At 46.0% G+C, this 21,037-nt stretch overlaps 1 protein-coding gene across 2 annotated transcripts in view; it reads left to right on the plus strand.

Annotated features, from left to right (window-relative positions):
- SORCS1 (sortilin related VPS10 domain containing receptor 1) overlaps positions 1–21,037 on the plus strand; it is a 477,135-nt gene that overhangs the window by 326,861 nt on the left and 129,237 nt on the right. The window lies entirely within an intron of this gene.

Below are 21,037 nucleotides of genomic sequence, written 5' to 3' on the forward strand. Positions count from 1 at the left end.
GGCGTTGCCTCTAGGCGCCTAGTAAGAGGATATCTCACGGGCTCTCCCTGTCCCCAGGCCAATCAAGGCCTGGGCAAGGGGGAGCGTGCAAAGTCTCCTCCCCCCGCAAGAATGTGAGGTGGCTAGACAGACACGCCGGATGTTTTAAAACCAGTCAGTGTGTCTCTCTAGCTGCTGCGCACCCTTGGCAGGGCGGGGAAAGGACGCGAGAGACTTCATGCGCTTCCTGCCCGCAGACCCTGGTTGGCCTGGGACAGGGAGTGCACGAAGCTCCCTCCGCCAAAGGTGTGGGGCAGCTAGAGATAAAAGCCGGCTTTTTTAAAACAGCTGATGTGTCTCTCCAGGCGCCGCATGCCCTTGCAGGGGCGAGGACACTTCACACATTCTCCCACCCCCACGCCCTGATTGGCCTGGGGGTAGGGGAATGGCAGGGCGGCCGTGGGCTGGATCCACTGGTTTGGTGGGCCAGATCCACCGTTTTGGGGGGCCGGATCCGACCCTCGGAGGACCGTTTGCCCACCCCTGGCTTAAGCTATGTAGGCTCATGATTTTAGCTCTGGTTGTCACAGTCTCAAACCTCAGTCGTGACCCTGATGTTGGGCATTGTTTTATGCCATATAATATTTTTCTTCACACCGCTGTGGCTTGTTGCCATGTTTGACTAAACAGCTGGCAAGTGCTCCAAGATTTCCAGTCCACTATCAAGACCAAAAATACAATATGCACACATGGGGGATCAGTCATACTGCGTACATTTCTCAGCATTTCTCACAACACTCGTCTACTGCACCACTATGAAGTAGGTGAGAGCATGTACCCCAGAGTTTGAATCCGGAAATAGGTCCTCCATCCCCTAATTGAACAGCTCTACCTATCTTTGGTACCACAGTGGTCCTCATCAACATAGTATCTGTTCATCTCACAATCTTCATGTTCTCAATGTGGAGGAGGACAGAACAAGGAGCAGCGGTCTCAAGTTGCAGTGGGGGAGGTTTAGATTGGATATTAGGAGAAACTATTTCATTAGGAGGATGGTGAAGCACTGGAGAGAGTTATTCATTGTTCTCCTTGGCCTCTGAGGATAGGACAAGAAGCAATGGGCTTAAACTGCAGCAAGGGAGGTTTAGGTTGGACATTAGGAAAAACTTCCTAACTGTCAGGGTGGTTAAACACTGGAATAAATTGCCTAGGAGGAGTTGTGGAATCTCCATCACTGAAGATATTTAAGAGCAGGTGGGACAGACATCTATCAGGGATTTTCTAGATCAGGGGTTCCCAACCTTTTTCGGTCCCAGTACCCCCTTGGCTTTTAGTAAACCTTCCCGTACCTCCTCTTCAATATGAAAGAAAATAAATTCTAGTCTCTAGAATCCACAACTTTTTTCACCAACACTACTACTTTTGGAATATTTCAGTTAGGATAATCTAGTTATTTACCAAATATTCCCCGTATCCGCTTGACAAGCTTCTCATACCCCCTGGGGGTATGCGTACCCCAGGTTGGAAATCCCTGATCTAGAAGATGCTTGAGGGTAGAGGACTGGACTTGATGACCTTTCGACATCCCTTCCAGTTCTAGTATTCTATGATTTTACCTTGGGAGGTATTAGAACCTCCATCCTTGAGGTTTTGAAGGTCCACTTTGAAAAGTTCTTTCTGGGATGATTTAGCTGGAGTTGGTCCAGCTTTGGACTAGAGAGCCTCCTGAGGTCTTTTCTATCTGAATCTATAATTTTATGAGGTTTTTTTTAATGGATTAGATCCAGATTTACATTTAAATTGTGTATAGCTCCCAAAATTTAGATCCTGGATTTTGGGTTGAATCTGTCTCAATTCCAAACCTTTCCCTTTCCTTGTAACCTGGACTTTTCTGAAACTTTGGCAATCTTGTTTTTTTTTCTTCCTGTTTTTAAATTGTTCATTCATCTTTGCCCTTCTGGCTTCTAGACAGGACCATCATAAGTCTCCATCATAAGAACATCTTTTCCCATGTTTCTCGTGGTATTTCTGGCTTGACAAAAGAAGAAAGAGCTGAGACTCTTGTAAGAAAGCATGTTTTTGAGCTGTCCGGCTAAATTGTGCAGGCTCAAGAGGTTCAGAGGGCTTGAATCAACATCCACAATCTTGAATGCTTATTATCCATACTAAAATCCAAGCCTTTTGAAGTCAGGCTGTCATTAGTCACAAGAGAGATTCATCGTATATTGAGCTGATAGACACCAGCAATAAGAATAATGATGATAATGATCAATGTTCCTTTCCACAGAGATTAAGCCTTAAAGGCCTCTGAGGTTCTAGCAAAAAAAGAAGAAAAACCAAGACTTTCAACAGCACTGTGAAGCAAAATATAACAAATAAGATTAAAACCTGCTCCGATCACCTGCCAATCTTCCCCTAATCACAAACTAAACAAGAAACCAAAAGTTTTGGCTTCACCTCCAACAGGATGTCTTTTATCCATTTTGGTCATTGATGCGTGTTAAACTGTGAATTTGCCTTCTGAAAAACTAACACAGTTACAGAAAGGCAAGATTTTGTGGAAATAATTTTAATGGAAAAGTTTTTCCGTTAAAAGTATTACTGCAAAAGTGCGTCTAGATTGGCACGGATGCTTTTGCACAAAAAGTGCTTTTGTGCAAAAGCATCCATGGCCAGTCTAGGTGCAATTTTGCACAAGAAAGCCCCAATCGCCATTTTAGCCATCGGGGCTTTTTTGTGCAAAACACTTCTTCCCTATCTGCACTCGCCCTCTTGCACAAGTATTCTTGTGCAAGAGGGCTTTTTCCTGAGCGGGAGCGTGAAAGTATTTGCGCAAGAAGTACTGATTTTGTACATTACAAAGTCAGTGCTCTTGCACAAATTCAAGTGGCCACTGTAGACAGCTGGCAAGTTTTTGCGCAAAAGTGGCCGCTTTTGTGCAAAATCTTGCCAGTCTAGATGCACCCAAAGAGGAATGTAGAAAGACCTATTACTGGACCACCAGGCTAGGCTGTGAGGCAAAGCATTGAGTTTAACCCATGCTTTGGGCCCTCTTAAGGTTGCATTTATGTACACCGTGCATTTGTTTTATTTGACAGGGAAAGAAACATTTAGGAGCCTTGATAGGCTTTTAAAATACCCTCTCTCCTTCATCAGACCAAAGCTGAAATTCCTAATTGCTCACTAGTATATTCTAATTGCCATTTGACCCCGCTATGGCCCTCACATAAATAAGTCCTGGGGCACTCTATGTCTTGTGAATGAAATCACTGGGGGCTGCTAATGCTCCCGTAGGAAAAGATTTGTCTGTAAATGTTTCCAGAGAAAGCACTTTCATCATTCCTGTTCCTTTTTTTATGTACGTTTCCAAGAGATTTTTCTTTTTGTTATTTTTGGCCACTGTGCTAAAGTCCCCAGAGGAAATTAAACCACAGAAAAACAACATTAAAGTAATCTACTAACACCTCCTGTTAAACTTTCAAAAACATTATATTTAGAGAGAATGCAGATGCTTGTAGATCATATGAATTCTGTGTTCTTGTGTTCCCGCTTTCATTACCTACCACAAAAATAGAATTCTCCAGAGTTCATTGTTCCCCCTTTTTACCCCTCCACCTGCAGCTAAAAGTAATTCTCTGACATCCAGACTGGTTGTTGTGGAAGGGATTTTGATGTTACCTCAGGGTGGGAGATATCAGGTGTGGCGTAGGCAGATGAACTCAAACCTCCTCAGCAAGCAGAGGCCTGGAGCTTTCTCATCTGGAAAAAACAGGGACGAGGTTGACACTCCTCTCTTTTATAAGGGTATGTTAAGGATAAATTCATGAATACACCAAACTGCAGTAATATGCTCTTTATAAGAACCGACGTTTCTCATGATCACCCCAGCCTGGGAGTTTTATGATGCATTCCCTCAACGAGAGGGGAGAAAGTGATGTATTAGGGAGCCAGGCCCATAGAATGAGAGCATAAGCACACAATTACAACTTCTGTGAGGCACTGAAGCGCCATTTTGCATCAGACTATTGCAGTTCTATATCAGAATACTCTGTTTTCAGTTCTTTACTGAAAAGCTAGTAATAGTTCTTCACAGCAATGCTGTGGCTGCAGTTTTTTGGGGAGGACTGCAATATTTACAGATGTGGTACCAAAGGGAAGGAAGGCCTGAAACCATGGTGAACCAAGCTAGGCAAATGCTTTATCAAAATGTTTGGGAATGTTAGTTTGAGGAACCCCTCTGAATTCTCTTTGATGATATTTGTGGCTTTTCGTAGCCATGTCCGTCACACATTCACAGACGTGGAGTTTTTTTGTTGGCAAGAATGTTCATAGAATGTGGAAGTTTCTGAGGGTATGTCTACACTACCCTCCTAGTTCGAACTAGGAGGGTAATGTAGGCATACCGCACTTGCAAATGAAGCCCGGGATTTGAATTTCCCGGGCTTCATTTGCATAAGCGGGGAGCCGCCATTTTTAAAACCCCGCTGGTTCGAACCCTGTGCAGCGCGGCTACACGGGGCTCGAACTAGGTAGTTTGAACTAGGCTTCCTAGTTCGAACTACCGTTACTCCTCGTGAAATGAGGAGTTCGAACTAGCGGGGTAGTGTAGACATACCCTGAGTGTGGAAGGGCATTTAGGCCAGGGGCAGAGGGTTGGGGTGCAGGAATGTGAAGGCTCCAAGTAGGGGTGCAGGCTCTGAGGAGAGGCTGGGGCTGAGCAGCTCTCAGGTAGATCAGAGGTTTGGGGTATGAGGGTTCTGGCTGGGGGGCGTCGGTTCGGGGGTGGGGCTGGGGTTGAGAGGCTCAGGGCTAGGACAGAAGGTTGGAGTGCAGGGGTGTGAGGGCTCTGGCTGGGGGCACAGGCTCTGGGGTGGGACCAGGGCCGAGGGACTCAGGGCAAGGACAGAAGGTTGCAGTGCAGGAGTGTGAGGGCCCTGGCTGGGGGCACAGGCTCTGGGGTGGGACCAGGGCCGAGGGGCTCAGGGCTAGGACAGAAGATTGGAGTGCAGGGGGACAAAAGCTGTAGCTGGGGGCGCAGGCTTGGGGGTAGGGTTGAGAGGCTCAGGTCTGGGACAGAAGATTGGAGTGCAGGGGCTCTGGCTGGGGGGGCAGGCTCTGGGTGGGGCTGGGGATGAGGGGCTCAAGGCTGGGATAGAGGGCAAGACACAAGGATGTGAGAGGAAAGGGCTCTGGCTGGGGGTGCGGGTTATAAGGTGGGGGCTGGGTTGAGAGGCTTGGGGTGAAAGAGGATGCTCTGCAAGGAGACAGGACTCCCTCAGTGCTCCCTCCTCGCAGCAGCACATGAGCTGGTGGGGAAAGGCACCTCTCCCTGCCGTGGCAAGTCGGGGGCTGGGTAGGCACCCTGCCCTCTCCCCTGCAGGTTGGAGCTGGGCAAGCCACAGCAGGGGGGCTCCAGGGTCGAGCCATCCAGACCACACTTGCATTTAGGCCAGGAGAGAGGTGCTAGGTCCGGGCCGCCCCGCCCCCGGCTTTGGCAGGAGAGAGGTCAGGCTATGCTCAGGGCAGGTTGGTCCTCCTTCCCACCTTGGGCGGGTGCCTTGAGCACCTGTGTGGTGCTAATTAGACAGCAGCTCAGCCACCGAGCTCACAGGCAACTTAGAGGGAGAGTTCACTTGAATTCTGGAGGGTTGGAAATCCAGATACTTTTTTTTTTAATTTGCATCTCAAGCTCATCTCTAATTAGTGCATATTGTCATCAGACATTTCACAGAAAGAGTCAGTCATGGGTGAGGGAGGAAGTAATCACAAATCTAGGGTCTGTAACAGGGCAAGAGACTCATTCAGTTGGATGCTGCAGGGACATCAGAGAGTTTCATAGAGACAATCTAACCCCAGAGCGACAGACCTCAATCCACTCCCCCCTCCACAAGGATAGCCTCTGTGAGGGGCTGAGTGGAGAATGAGGAGACTGTAAGAAATGAAAACCAGGTGGACATACTCAATGGGGGAAGGTTGGAGTCCATGGGGAGTTTTGAGAACAAAAGGATGGATTTGGAGTTGGATGAGAAGCCAATGCAGATAATGGTGAATCAAAGTGGTCCTGCTTTTTGGAGCTCCTAGAGAATTCTGTGTATTAGTTTGGAAATGGATGTTGGTTTGACTTGCATTTGACTGCTGGATACAGCTGCAACTTTACCTAGGAGCTGTGTCTAGACTGGCCACTTTTTCCGGAAAAGCACTTGCTTTTCCGGAAAAACTTGCCAGCTGTCTACACTGGCCGCTTGAATTTCCACAAAAGCGCTGACAATCTCATGTAAGAAATCGGTGCTTCTTGCCGAAATACTATGCTGCTCCCATTCAGGCAAAAGTCTTTTTCCGAAAAAACTTTTGCGCAAAAGGGCCAGTGTAGACAGCAGAAATTTGTTTTCCACAAAAAAGCCCTGATCGCGAAAATGGCCATTGGGGCTTTTTTGCGGAAAAGCGCATCTAAATTGGCCACGGACGCTTTTCCACAAAAAGTGCTTTTGCGGAAAAGCATCCTGCCAATCTAGACGCGCTTTTCTGAAAATGCTTTTAAGGGAAAACTTTTCCGTTAAAAGCATTTGCGGAAAATCATGCCAGTGTAGACATAGCCAGGGTGTGAGAGAGAGAGAAAAGTAGTGGTTGTGTTTATATGCCCGAATAGAGAGGGGGGGAGAGACAGGCTAGGAGGTGAGTGGGTGTTTGGACGGAAGATGGGGTGTTTGTCTTATGGATGATGGAAATCTTACCTATTAAAGGGGAAAGCCAATGGAGATCATCTTTAAAAATACATTTCTTGGGTGAGTTATTTCAGTGAGAAAGAAACCACAACTGCTTTTAAAAGTCAGGATTCATTCTTTAAAGCAGCATCTGGAGGAACTGAAAAGCAGCGTCAAATGCCTGCTCACAGCTTTTAAAACCTCCATTGTACCCTAGCGGTCGGAGCTTGTCTGGTAAGCCGTTCCAGGGGCGTCTGTCAGGTTTTTGGCTGGGCAAAATCAGGTGGGCTGATCCGGTTTGAATAGCATCGTGTCTGGGCCGTTTCCAGAAGCTGCTGGGGATCACCAAACAAAACCTTTTCGTCGCGGCGGGGTGACCGCTGGAGGCAGACGGGGAGGATGCCAATCAAAGTGCAGCACAACAGTGTGTCCAGAAAATCATCTGCTTGATGTGGCTTAAAAGCCACAGTGGATAAGTTGAGCTGCACTGAAAATGTAATTAAACAGAGGCACATTGAATAACGTAGACAGAAAGCAAACATGCACGCACCAGAGGAACAGAGGCAGGCTCATGGGGCGCTGAATGAAATCGGTGGCTGGTGGGGAACAGCGAGAGGTTTTCTAAACGGGACGACACATGTTTGGGTCCAAGTGGATTTTGGAAGAAGTTCATTTGAAAGGTCAGAGCCCACCGGTGCAGGCTGATGTACCATTACTGACAGTTTTAAGCAGGCTGAGTGGCCAGGGCAATGAAAATATATGGCAGATAGCAGCTGGAGGTGGACAAGCAGTACCCCCGGGTACCACTCTGCCGAGGGCACATGGAAACAAGGCTCAATGTTCCCTGAAAAGTTACTGCTGCCGGGGTGCATCCAGCAGAGGCAACAGTCCAGGTCTCTGGCACCGTCAGCTTGCAAGCCAGTAATGTCTGTAAGCGTATGTCTACACTACCACCCTAGTTCGAACTAGGGTGGTTAATGTAGTCATTCGAAGTTGCAAATGAAGCCCGGGATTTAAATATCCCGGGCTTCATTTGCATCTTGCTGGGCGCCGCCATTTTTAAATCCCCGTTAGTGCAGACTCCGTGCCCGTGGCTACACGTGGCACAGAGTAGGTAGTTCAAATTAGGCTTTCTAATTCGAACTACTGGTACACCTCGTTCCACATAGAGGGTAGACATACCCTAAGACATCTCGGCCTCCATCTATAACCAGGGGTGCATATGCTCCGGTTGCCATTGTTCTTTGGTTTAGAATCCCAGATGTATGTCAGTGCATTCAGTGAAAATCTTCAGTAACAATTCCTAGACCTCTGAGAAACAATGGGCAGGCCCATTGACGGGGGTAGTGGGGGGGGGGGCACAGGGGAATGTGATCAATTGCTCCAAAGCCTGGGGGTAGGGTTAGATATTTTCTGTTTTTCTCGGACGAAAGGCCAGTAGGGACATTCTTCCCCCACCTCGTCTTGCGGGGGTGGGGGAACAGGGACTATGGGGATTTAAAGGCGCAGTGACTCATTTTTTTTCTCTGCTCAACCAATTTTTTCCCCAGCATGCTCGTTGTGAAAGTATCTGGCAACCCTACCTGGGGAAAAAGGCGCAGAACACCCAGCCATTGGCACTACTGTGGCAGAGGTGGCAGCTGGAGCCCCGAGCCCTTAAAATTGCTGCTCAGCATTGTGCCCAGCGGCACTAAGGACTGCCTAGCCCCAGCCCCACCCCTTCCACAAGAAGCCCCACCCCTTCTGGGGCTGTGGGGCAGGACCTTCCCCCCACGCCTTGCCTCGGGGCCCGGTGAAGCTGTCAGCCCCACAGGCAGTAGAACAAATCCTGGGGTCTGGTTGATTTGGCACAAGTTTCAGGAGGAGCTTGGAGACCTGTAAAAGTGTCACAGAACTTATCCTTTTGCTCTCCTGCTCCTCACCCAGCCACTGTCTGGGCCCAATCCCCCTGTGCTGGATCAGAGCATACCGAGACCTGCTTTCACTTATGCCAGATGCACCTGGCCCCAAAGAGGAAGTGCAAGATGGTTGAGGGACATCCCGGCATGCACATGTTCCCTCTGGAAACACTCCCCACAATTTGTGGTTCCCACTGGATATTTACCTCAGCTTCCTGGCCAGAAAATCGAGTTCTATATTTGATCATTTAACCATCAGGGTCTACAGAAAATAAGTTGTTATTCCTGGTATCCCAGCGTGGCTTTGCATTCTTAATGGCGGGAGGGCCGAGGGTTAGCCAGCCCTGGTTACTAAAGGTTGGCTCACTAGTGTGAGGATATCCAATTCCCCATAAAGGGCAGCAGATTCTCAAAAAACTGAGGAGGTGTAGGAGGTTTGAAGGAGAAGTTGTGGGGAGCATGTTTGACTCCTGTAGTGCCTTTGAATAGTGACTGGAGACCCAGTTCTGAAAGGGAGAATGGGAAATCCCCCAATTAAGAGGAGGGAGACAAGGGGAGGGGGCTGGAGTGCCACTGTGTGCTTGAAGACTGAAACAAATTGGACCCCAGGTGGGAAAAGTTTTAATTTCCTTTTGATTATGCTGTGATTGCCCTGCAGAGGGGGAACACTGGCAGGGTGCTTACGAGTAAACTCTTGCATGAGCATCCAGGAAGGGTCAAATATTTCATGTGAGCTCCAGGGCTGTCTTTGTGAGAATACAGCAGTAGTGACTGTTGTCCTTTAATAGTAGGAAAACACAATCACATGCGTTGGAGCATTCCAGTTTCATGCACAGATGGACCCTTGCCAGCCATAGATTCAGCTACTGGACAAAAAGGGGTAACATAGAGTGAGGTTCAGAAAAGGGCAACAAAAATGATTCAGGGTTTGGAACAGGTGCTATATGAAGAGAGATTAAAAAGACTTGGACTTTTCAGCTTAGAGCAGACTAATCGGGGATATCATAGAGGTCTATAAAATCATGACTGGCGTGGAAAAAGTGAATAAGGAAAAGTTATGTACTTATTCCCACAATAAAAGAACTAGGGGTCACCAACTGAAATGAATAGGCAGCAGATTTAAAACAAACAAAAGGAAGTTTTTCTTCACTCAGCGCACAGTCAACCTGTGGAACTCCTTGCCAGAAGATGCAGCAAAGGCTAGAACTTTAACAGGGTTCAAAAAAGAGCTAGATAGTTTCATGGAGCTTAGGTCCATCAATGGCTATTAGCCAGGATGGGTAGGAATGGTGTCCCTAGATTCTGTTTCTCTGCAGGTGGGTGACAGGGGAGGGATCATTTGAGGATTACCTGTTGTGATCCCTCCCTCTGGGGCATCTGGTATGGGCCACTGTTGGCAGACAGGCTGCTGGGCTAGATGGACCTTTGGTCTGACCCAGTATGGCCGTTCTTATGTTCTTATGAGTGACTACAACCAGGAAATCTTATAGATAAAGAGGACAGAGAGCAATCATTCCCATTGGTCAGTGTGGACAGAGCAAGAAGTACAACTCAAGGCTGTAGCGGAGAAATCTACCAGGATGATTAATGAGGAAACTTTTTTGGACAGATTCACAGCTGGTGTGAACAGGGAGAGAGGGGGGTACCTTACACCAGTTGAGGTTGTGGCTTTGCTGCTAAGAAGAATTGGTAGAGCAAATTGCCAACAGATCCCCGTCAATGGAGGTAGTCTAACTATGTCTATGCTACGAACAAGGGGTGTGATTCCACTTCTTGCACACGTGTACTTGTGCTAGCTGTCATGGCAGAGTGGAATCGCAGTAGCCGCAGTGGAGGTATGAATCAGGCATATCGAGTACATACCTGACCTGAAACTGATGAGTACGTGCTTGGCATGGCTCGACCGTGCCTTTGCGGCTACTCCCCACATTGCTATTTGCACTCGCACTAGCTGTCATCAAGCTAGTGGTAGTATGTGCAGGTGGACAGGGGGTTCGCACTTCTAGCTGTTTTGAGGACATAGTCTCGTAGAGCTGCTTCAAATCAACCTTGCCAATAGGCAGGGCTGAGCTAGAGAACCTGAGAGCTCCCACCCATCTTCCCAAAGAGAAGCTAGATAATTTCATGGAGGTTAAGTCCATAAAAGGCCATTAGCCAGGGGATAAAATGGTGTCCCTGGCCTCTGTTTGTCAGAAGCTGGAGAAGGATGGCAGGAGACAAATTGCTTGATCATTGACTTAGGTCCACCCTCTCTGGGGCACCTGGTGCTGGCCACTGTCGGCAGACAGGCTACTGGGCTAGATGTACCTTTGGTCTGACCCAGTACAGCTGTTCTTATGATCTCTCTCATCCATGGGAGAGATTCTTTGTCCTGTTTCATGCTTGGAGAATGGAGATTGTCTGCAAACCTCCATCTGAGATAAAGTGGGAAGGGTAGCCCCTGTGTTATCTTCCCTACAATTCTGAGACAGAGGACAAGCCAGGCAGGGATGTAAGTGGACCTCCATTCCCTTCTGTAGTCTCCGGTTGGCTGAATGGTGACCTTAGCCGATTCTTGCCAGGTGGTATGTTACGGCAGCCCTTGGGCTGTTCTAGTCTGTGCCTGGACTTGGGAATGCCAGAAATCAGGGGCGGTCGCTGATGGTGAAAATGATCATAGCAAAAAATCTGGTGCATTGTAAATGACAATTTTCGGCATCTTCACCCATCTGCTTTTTGCAGCGCTATTTGTAATGGTGTCCAACATCCTTTTGGTTAGTGGTTACAGGAATAGGTACTAAGATTCTTGGATTCTATTTCTGGCTTTGCCCCACAATTACTGACATGGCCAAGTCAAGTAGAGCCATTGAATTTTGTGTAACCAGTGGAATCGCTCCAGTTGAGAGCAAAATTTAGCCCTTAACCCCTCTCTCCAACTCATTTTAGCAATTTGTAAAACAGGCATTTTATAATAATACCTAGATACTTCCATGGAGCACTAGAAGATTTGCTTAACTGCTGTTTGCAAGATGCTTTGAGAACCAGGGAAGAAAGGGTATGTAATGAGTACAAAGCATTACAATTCTTATTCAGAGAGAGGATTTAAGGTACTACAAAACAACCAGCACGGAGAAAAAATGATAATGTCTGGGGAAGTACCTTTGTCGCTTTGTGTTGTTTGTTGTGCTTCTGGCCTGTAAAACAAAAACATGCTCCTGCCATCGAGTAATTTGGAAGAAGCTGTCAACTTTTTTAACGAGAAGTGACAAGACATGCCTCGGAGGAATGGGGGAGCTGGCTTAGCGTTTGTGAGATTTATGATAAGGGATTCGCACAAGTGCTGAGGCTAAAAGAAGATAAATCCCCATAGACAAATACTCCCAATAATTGAATTACAAAGCCATTATCGTGTGCTCGATGGAGCAACTTTATGACTCTGTTGTGACAGGATAAAGCTTGTTAGAATATTTATGCTCACAGGACGATTTCAGCGTCAGGATCTCGGAAAACAAGCACTCTTCTATACCTGCCTGTTACGGCTAATTGGCCTTTCTGAGGAACGCAATGAATGAGGAGATGGGAGAAGCATTAGGAATGGAAAGTCGTCAGGAGCAGAAGGAATGTTGCACTGAGCCATCTTAAAATAAATATCACTAAGCACAGAGCCAGCTTGGAATATGTACCGACAGCTGCTGGAGTCCGGTGACTGGAAAGAGGAACAGCGCTGGTATGCAGATGTAGTTTTCAAGCATCCAATCTGGAGCTGGATTTTCCAACTTGCATCTTCATTGCATTTTTACTACTGGCTGTAGCTCTACACCCATAGGGGTTTGATCCAAAGCCCATTGGAGTCTCCTCAGTGGCTGAAATCTTGCCCCCAAATGACAGATCTGTAATTGGTTTCAACTCGTTCAAGATTTCAGCCACTGATTTCAATGGACTTAGGGTCATGTCTTTGATGTCTGAGCATTTTTAAAGATAGGATGGTTTTGAGGGTAAAGTGCTGGACTCAGGAGATCTGGATTCAGTTCCTGGCTCTGACATGATCGATCCTTGGGCAAATCACTTAATCATTATGGTTCCCACTAAAGGATTTCACCACCTGTTCCTCAATTTCCCATCTGTAAAATGAAGATAATATTTGCTTTGCCTCTCTTGCCTATTCAGATTGTGAGCTTCCCACGGCAGTGACTGTCTCTTGCTAGACACGTCATGTCTAGTACCAGGGGCCCTGGACCTTGGCAAGGGCTTCTTTTGTAACACAAGTAATAATTAATAATAACTTGCCTGTGAATGTAGAAAATTATTCATCTACTGAGTAGTAGTGGGTGAGATTTGCAAAAGTTTCAAGTTTAGGGTTGGTTTTTTTAATTAAAATGTGAATGATTTTGTGACATTATTTCTGTCTTTCAACTGATGGCAAAGCTGATTTAAAGAAGAAAAGAAGCAGCAGCATTTCTTTATACAAAATGTAATGAAAGGAAACTACTTCCTACTCTCCAGTTCTTCTCTTTCTATTCCCCTCCCCCACCTTGTAAGAGTTTTGCCTTTCTCTCCCATCTAACCCTCTTGTACCTGCCCCAAAGCACCAGAATATGCCTTGAGTTATGTCTACACTGCCTCTTTTTTGCAGAAGAGGCAATGCAAATGAAGTACTCATTAGCATCGTCTTGTGCTTCATTTGCAAATTGTCTTCCAATGCTTTTTGCGGAAGAGGTTTTTGCACCAAAAAAGCAGTGTAGACGGGTCCATTATGTGCAAAAAAACCCCAACCTTTTTGCACAAGAACCTATGAACCTCATTTTTTGAGGAATAAGGGCTCTTGCGCAAAAGGGTTTTTTTGCGCAAAATGGACCCGTCTACACTGGTTTTTTTGGCACAAAAACCTCTTCCGCAAAAAGCATTGGAAGACAATTTGCAAATGAAGCACAAGACGATGCTAATGAGTACTTCATTTGCATTGCCTCTTCTGCAAAAAAGAGGCAGTGTAGATGGAGCAATATAGGTGGAGAGAAAAGCTTATGTTCCCCATCCTTTTCTCCTGTTTCCAGCCACATCTCCCAGATCAGTGAATTATTGGGTCCATACTGTCTATTCCGTGCTAACCCAAGGCTCATTCTGAATTCAGCTCCCTCCCTCCGAACCTAACTGGGGGCTTGAGAACTGTCATTTGGGAGGCAGATCTCCATACCAGGGCAGGAAGAACTTTGTGGCAGATGTAAGGTAGAGCCCAAGTTAGAAGCAATTCCTGACCCAGATTTAACTCTCAGCCTCTAAAAATCCTGCTTCCTGCTATGCATCGCATCCCTGAGAAAACACCCTGTGAACTAACCAATTCCCCCGGTATTGATGATCAATCCTGGCCAGAATATCAGGTTTATGCCTCATCTGATAGTTCATCTCTGATTTATTTGAGATTTCGAGTGGAAAAGAAATCAGGTGTTAACCAACGTACACGTATCCAGGAGCCCACCGCTTTTCGGGCATACTCCATGGAAAGCAGAAACGGTGAAATTTTGAAACTCGGTTGCTTCACTTTGGGCACCAAGGGCAGCATTGTGTTGTAAGCAAAACTCGTGAAGTCATTCTGCCGCTCTACTCTGCACTAGTTAGGCCTCAGCTGGAGTACTGTGTCCAGTTCTGGGCGCCACATTTCAAGAAAGATGTGGAGAAATTGGAAAGGGTACAGAGAAGAGTGACAAGAATGATTAAAGGTCTAGAGAACATGTCCTATGAAGTAAGGCTTCATGAACTGGGCTTGTTTAGTTTGGAAAAAAGAAGATTAAGGGGGGACATGATAGTGGTTTTCAAATATCTAAAAGGGTGTCACAAGGAGGAAGGAGAAAATTTGTTCCTCTTGGTTTCTGAGGACAGGACAAGGAGTAATGGGCTTAAAGTGCAGCAGGGGAGGTTTAGATTGGACATTAGGAAAAAATTCCTAACTGTCAGGGTGGTCAAATATTGGAATAAATTGCCAAGGGAGGTGGTGGAATCTCCCTCTCTGGAGATATTTAAGAACAGGTTAGATAGACATCTGTCAGGGATGGTGTAGACGGAGCTTGGTCCTGCCTTGAGGGCGGGGGGCTGGACTCGATGACCTCTCGAGGTCCCTTCCAGTTCTATGATTCTATGATTTTCATAAGCAGCCTCTGATTTGAAGGGTTATGTCAGTTTCTTGCTGCCTGCCTTGAGGAGCCTAAAAGGAGGATAACTTCCAGAAAGTGCTGCTCACTTGAAACTCCAGCTGACTCTGTAAATGTGATCTCCAGTGCTTTAAACTGGGACTCTGATCAGAAGCTTCCTTTGAACATTTTGGCCTTTGATCCATACACGCATTTGAAAATGTTGACCCAGCTGCCTGTGTTTGAAATTATTGATCTGTACTGGGCGTTCATCGTGACTTTTGCTTAAACAATAATAAGCCTGTGCCATTATGAAATATCAAGTGTGGAGGTTTTGTATTTCCCTCGTGATGAGGTCTTTCTGCAGCTGAGTGGCCTGACTCAGTCATTCACCTCCTCTACTCCCTGCACCTGTGAATTTTAGGCTTTTTCACACTAGTGAAAGGGATACTGGATTTCCTGGAAGTGGCAAAGATTTCACATGGCTGGGGAGACAGATTTATAGAAATCCAGCTGTCAGAGTGATGGCAGAGGCGGGGCAGGGGCTGCAGAAGCCCTTGATGTGATACCCTTTGCTGTTAAACGTAGTGTCCCATTCTTTCGTTTGCCATTGTCTTTGTCTGAAAAGAATAGCTTTTAGTCTGTTCCCGATTCTCCTTCCTCCACATACAGTCTGCAGTCAAAGTCACTGCTGTACTGTAATTCCACGGCTCTCAAGATAGCTTTTTGAAGCTGTCAAGCCAAGACGTCTACGCAGCAGGCTTGGAGTTGATTAAAATTTTAGGAAGCAGCTTTGTAACCGACGCGTCGTGGTCTTACATATTTCATAGCACAACCATTTTCTGTAAAGGCAGCAGGGAACATTAGACTGCAGTCCCATTGGCATTTCCACGGTAGCTCACCCCCGAAAAAAGTTTGTAATTTCTCTTTTCTTTTACGTTGTGCTTTTGCTGTAAAGCGCATCAAGACAATTACTGTGGTTTAAACATAAAAAGCTCTTTGGAAAAACATAATGGGAATGGTTTGATAAACAAGCTACCGTCCCTTCCCCATAGGTGTTGAAATCCAAGGGGCGTTGGTGTATTTTAGAAGGCCTGCGATTAAAAGGATGAGTCATAATCAATAGGGTGGGTTTTCACCACGAAGTTAAAACTATAAGCCAAGGCAGGGAGAAAGTCAGCTACAGGCCCTGATGGAAGTCTCGGCGCTCAGGCTAGGAGAAAAGAAGTAATGAAGGGAAACTGGAGGATAAGGCAACATGAGCCTAGTGGGCATAATAAATTAACGACAGCCATAGCTGTGTAACACAGCTGGGAAGGGGGCATTAGCAACGTTGGACTGACATTTATTGGAGAGAGCAATTTCCTGCATTGCCACCCCATAGGGACTAAGATTGGGTACCATATGGGGCTCATCCATTCCTCTCTAGCTGCCACCTCCCAGAACAGGGCAATTATCGAGTGATCTGTCCCATTGTCTAGTCCCAGCATCTGGCAGTTGGAGGTTTAGGGTAATTCATTGCATGGGATTGCATCCCGGAACTACCTTGGCTAATCACCATTGATGGACCTATCTTCCAATTGAAATTTTGGCTACCACATCCCCGGGCAGTGAGTTCTACTGGGGCTACATCTAGACTGCAATCCTCTTTTGAAAGAGGCTTTTTCGAAAGATCCTTTCAGAAAAGCCTCTTTCGAAAAAGAGCATCTAGACTACAACCAGTACTTTTGAAAAAGCTAGCCGCTTTTTCGAAAGAGAGCATCATGGATGCTCTCTTTCAAAAAAGCACAGTTTGCATTACAACGTGCCTTTTTTCGGAAGAGCACTTTTGAAAAAAGGCATTCTTCCTCATAAAATGAGGTTTTCTGCAGTTGAAAAAACTGCCGTGTTCTTTCCATTTACTTTCGAAAGAACGCGGCAGCAGTCTAGACGCAGGGGAAGGTTTTTTTTTTTAGAAAAAACCCTGTAAACTAGACACACTCTAGTTGACTGTGTGTAGTGTAAAAAACCACTTCCTCTTCTTTGTTTTATACCTGCTGCCTATTCATTACATTGTTTTTTACATAGTTCCAGTGTTCTGTGGGGATAAATAACACTTCCCTATTCATTTTCCCCACATCATTCACATTTCATAGCCTTCTACCATCTTACCCCTTAACCCTCTCTTTTCTAAACTGAATAGTCCATTTCTTTGTAATCTGTCCTCATACAGAAGCTGTTCCACTCCTCTAATCATTTTTGTTTTTCACTGTACTTTTCCTATTTCTGATCTGTAGTTTTTGAGTTGGGGTAAGGTGTGCAGTTCAAGGTGTATTCAAGGTATACAGTATTCAAGGTGTGCTCATGCCATGGATTAATATAGTGACATGATGATGAAACCATCCACTTCTGTATTCACTTGAAGTCTGTGTAATAAACAACAGTAAAAGCATGAAATCCTAGAGTAAATCTCTGGCCTCTTCTAGTGAATAGACTCTGATTTTCATAACTTTGTCAGGAAGAACCAAATCTTATTCCTTTTGATCTGAATTGCCAAATTCCCATTCACAGCATCCAAAAGTTGCAAGGCAGTTGGAGATGGGAGGCAGAGATTAATTGATTTATACTTGGCAAAATAAGCCCTAAATCCTTTTTTGACTTGTGGCTGGCAATGGGAAGAAAGTGACATTGAAAATGGCTGCACTTTTTTCTGTAATTTGGGTGATTCCGAAGAAGCATTTATTAAAAATGGGTGTTAAATGCCCATGGGTCATTTTTCTTTGTGCAAAATATGTCACCCTACAACTTCTTTTTAATGTTTCATTATTAACAGCTGCAGGAAAGAGACATGTAACCAAATTATAATGTGGGATCAGGATGCAAATAAATCTTAGTACAAGCTCTTTCACAAGTAAAAACGTGCTTCTGTTGCCAACTGAACCTGTGTTACCAGCGGTACTAGGCCTAAGAGGGCTTCCTTTAATTCCTTTCCTATATAGTATAGGCTGCTTATAATTGATATTGCATATGAATAACATAGATGGAAGAACTGGAGGGATGTGATATGATGCCACAAAACCTAACTGCTTTTTATCTAGATTACTCATGCCAAAATATTAGTTTATTTGTTATTATTCTAGCCATATTAGTTCCTGTATTTTAGAGAGACAAGATGGGGAATATATATATTTTATTTTATTTTATTTTATTTTATTTTATTTTATTTAGAGCTCTGAAGACTAGGGATGTAATAGGATAATTGATTAACCGATTCACTGATAAAAAGCGTATAGGTTAATGCTATAGACGACAGGCATTCCCTCCCCACACCCACCCTGCAAGTAAATTTTTTAGCAGGCAGGCAGGCAGGCAGGCAAGTAGGCAGCCCAGATCAGTCCTGGCTTGTGCCGGGTTCAGGACCTACCCCTGCTGCAGCTCTGCATTTAAAGTATATTAGGATCCGAGTGGGTAGACAGCCAGGCTCAATTCTGGCTCACGCCAGGTCCAGGACCTAACCACACTGTGGCCCTGAATTTAAAGTGCATTAGGAGCTAGGTGGACAGGCAACACAGCTCAGCTCTGGCTTGTGCTGGGTCCAGGAGCACAACACCCCCCCCATACACACTGTGTCAGAGGCAGCAGCATAGGGCAACAGTCAGCCAGTCTACAAGGGGAGCTGTTTTTAAAACTGGTTCCCCTCACAGACCAGCTCCCACCTGGCAACCCACGCTGCTGCCTCTGATACAGAGGCAGCAGCGCGGAGTGGCTGGGACTGGGGCCGGAGCACACTGGCTGCTGGTTCTGCCCCTGGAAACTATAGAATAGTCAACTAACTGGTAAGAATTCATGAGGTTCCTTGACTATTCAATTAACCGATATTTACCATCCCTACTGAAGATGAGCTGGGTTGATTTAGTTGGGATTGGTCCTGCTTTGAGCAGGGGACTTGACTTGATGACCTCCTGAGGTCTCTTCCAGCCCTATGATTCTATGAGCTCATTCCACGAGGAGTAACGGTAGTTCGAACTAGGAAGCCTAGTTCGAACTACCTAGTTCATGCCCCGTGTAGCCGCGCTGCACGGGGTTCGAACGAGCGGGGATTTAAAAATGGCGGCGCCCCGCTTATGCTAATGAAGCCCGGGAAATTCAAATCCCAGGCTTCATTTGCAATTGCGGTATGCCTACATTACCCTGCTAGTTCGAACTAGCGGGGTAGTGTAGACATACCCATGCATCTTATGAGGTGGGTTTTACCCACAAAAGCTCATGCCCTAATAAATCTCTACGGTGCCACAGGACTCCTTGTTGTTTTTGCAGATACACACTAACACAGCCACCCCGCTGAAACCTCAGTTTTGATTTCCTGCAAATAATGAGGCATTTGACAGAATAGCATCTGACTTGTCCATCACTGGAAATGAATGTTCTTCTCTCTTTAATCTAGTATTAACCCACAGTTCAGGCAATTGTCAAGAAGATAGCCCTTACTGAGGCAGGCAAATTGTTAATGAAGACACATGAGGATGGCCCATCTGCTCTTACTCTTGCCTCAGGGAAAGAGGTGACAGGCTCACAACCAATAACAGGACTGTGCCCTCAGAATTGATGTTGATTGGCAGTGCTATCATTCAGATAGGACATCAAAGTAATGGCCCTGTGGCCTGTTCCACGGTGTTCTCCAAGCAGATGTTAACAATTAAATGGGTCTTTTACTCCAGTATCCCTGGTAAGCTGTCCTGAATACCTTACATTGCTATTTCTTATCCAGTGAACAAACAAGCTTTTTTGTAGGTAGACTGCTATCTGGTTTATTAACTTAACACAATTTTAATTAGATTTGAACCAATGAACTATCTGATAGGACAGGGAATTTTCTTTTTCTGTTTGTTAATCAGACAATATTGGTCATTACGGAGGTGAATTAAATTCATGTGCATTCAATGGCTGATATAGAGGAATGAGTAAGATTCTACATTGAATCTTAGACATCTAGGGTTGGAAGGGACCTTGAGTCATCAAGTCCAGCCCCTGCTTTGTGGCAGGACAAAATAAACCTAGACTACCCCTGACAGGTACAACCTTTAAAAACCCTTCAGGGATAGCAATTCCACAGCTTCCGTTGGAAGCCTATTCTAATGGACTAGTCTAACAGTTATAAAGCTTTTCCTAATATCTATCCAAAATCTCCCTTGCTACAAAATAAGCTCATTATTTCTTATCCTTCCTTCAGGGGACATGGAGAACAATTAATCATTGTCTTCTTTGTAATAGACCTTAATATATTTGAAGTCTGTTATCAGGTCCCTTCTCAATCTTCTTTTCTCAAAATTAAACAGGTCCAGGTACTTTAAGCTTTCCTCGTAAGTCCGATTTTCTAAACCAGCGACAGTCAAGCGAGTTTGCTGCATGAGTGGCCTCTTTCATCTCAGTGGGGCTGCAAGGTTGTCATACCCAAGATGGTCTCCCTGGATCGGGCAGTTTTGATAACTATACTGGTGGACCTACAATGAGCAAGGACCGCCAACTGTAGCAGTACTTTGATTGGACACTGAGAGAGCGCACATTTCTCACCGTCCATGCGGTGTGCAATCAGCATGCACCTTGCTTCACAAGGGCTGGCTTTATGTGTGTGTCCCCTTAGTAATACCAACGGGAAAAAAAATGGACATGGAAAGAAACCCGTGTTATCTGGCAACCCTGTGCATGAACAATGGTGAACAAAATGTCTCATGGGCCACAGACAGAACCCTGATGGGCTGCATGTGGCCACAGGTCGTTCACCACTGTTCTAAATGTTGTTCTGCTCTGGACTCTGCAGTTTGTCTGGAGTTTCCCTGAAGTGTGTGAGCCGGCTTTGGACACACTGCTCCAGCAGTGCTCTTCAGCGCTGAGGTGACCGGGACATCGTTCGCCCTGGTCTTACTTATGGCACTCCTGTTAGTACACCCTGGATTTTCTTTGCAGCTGGATCACATGGTTGAGTCATTCAATTTGTGATCCAGCATAGATCATTTTCAACAGTACTATCCTCTAGCCCAGAGGTGGGCAATCATTTTAGAAAGGGGGCCACTTTACAAATTTTTGAAGTGGCCCCAGGCTTCTCCATAAGGGGCGGGGCCTGGGGCATAAGGGGCAGGGCCAGGACACTTTCATGCTCCCCTTCCCACAGACCCTGATTGGCCTGGGGGCGAAGGGAGCGCGCGGTGCCTAGAGTGAATAGCCAGCTGTTCAGAACAGCTGGTGATTCACTGCAAGTGCTGCTTGCCCCTTGCAGGTGGGAGGAGACTTTGCATACTCCCATTGCCCTCAAGCCAATCAGGGCCTGGGGGCATGGGAGCGCGTGAATTCTCTTGTCTCCTGTCCCCACCCTCCAAGGGGT

This window comes from Pelodiscus sinensis, chromosome 8 (assembly GCF_049634645.1).
Source record: "Pelodiscus sinensis isolate JC-2024 chromosome 8, ASM4963464v1, whole genome shotgun sequence".
Classification (NCBI taxonomy): Eukaryota; Metazoa; Chordata; order Testudines; family Trionychidae; genus Pelodiscus; species Pelodiscus sinensis.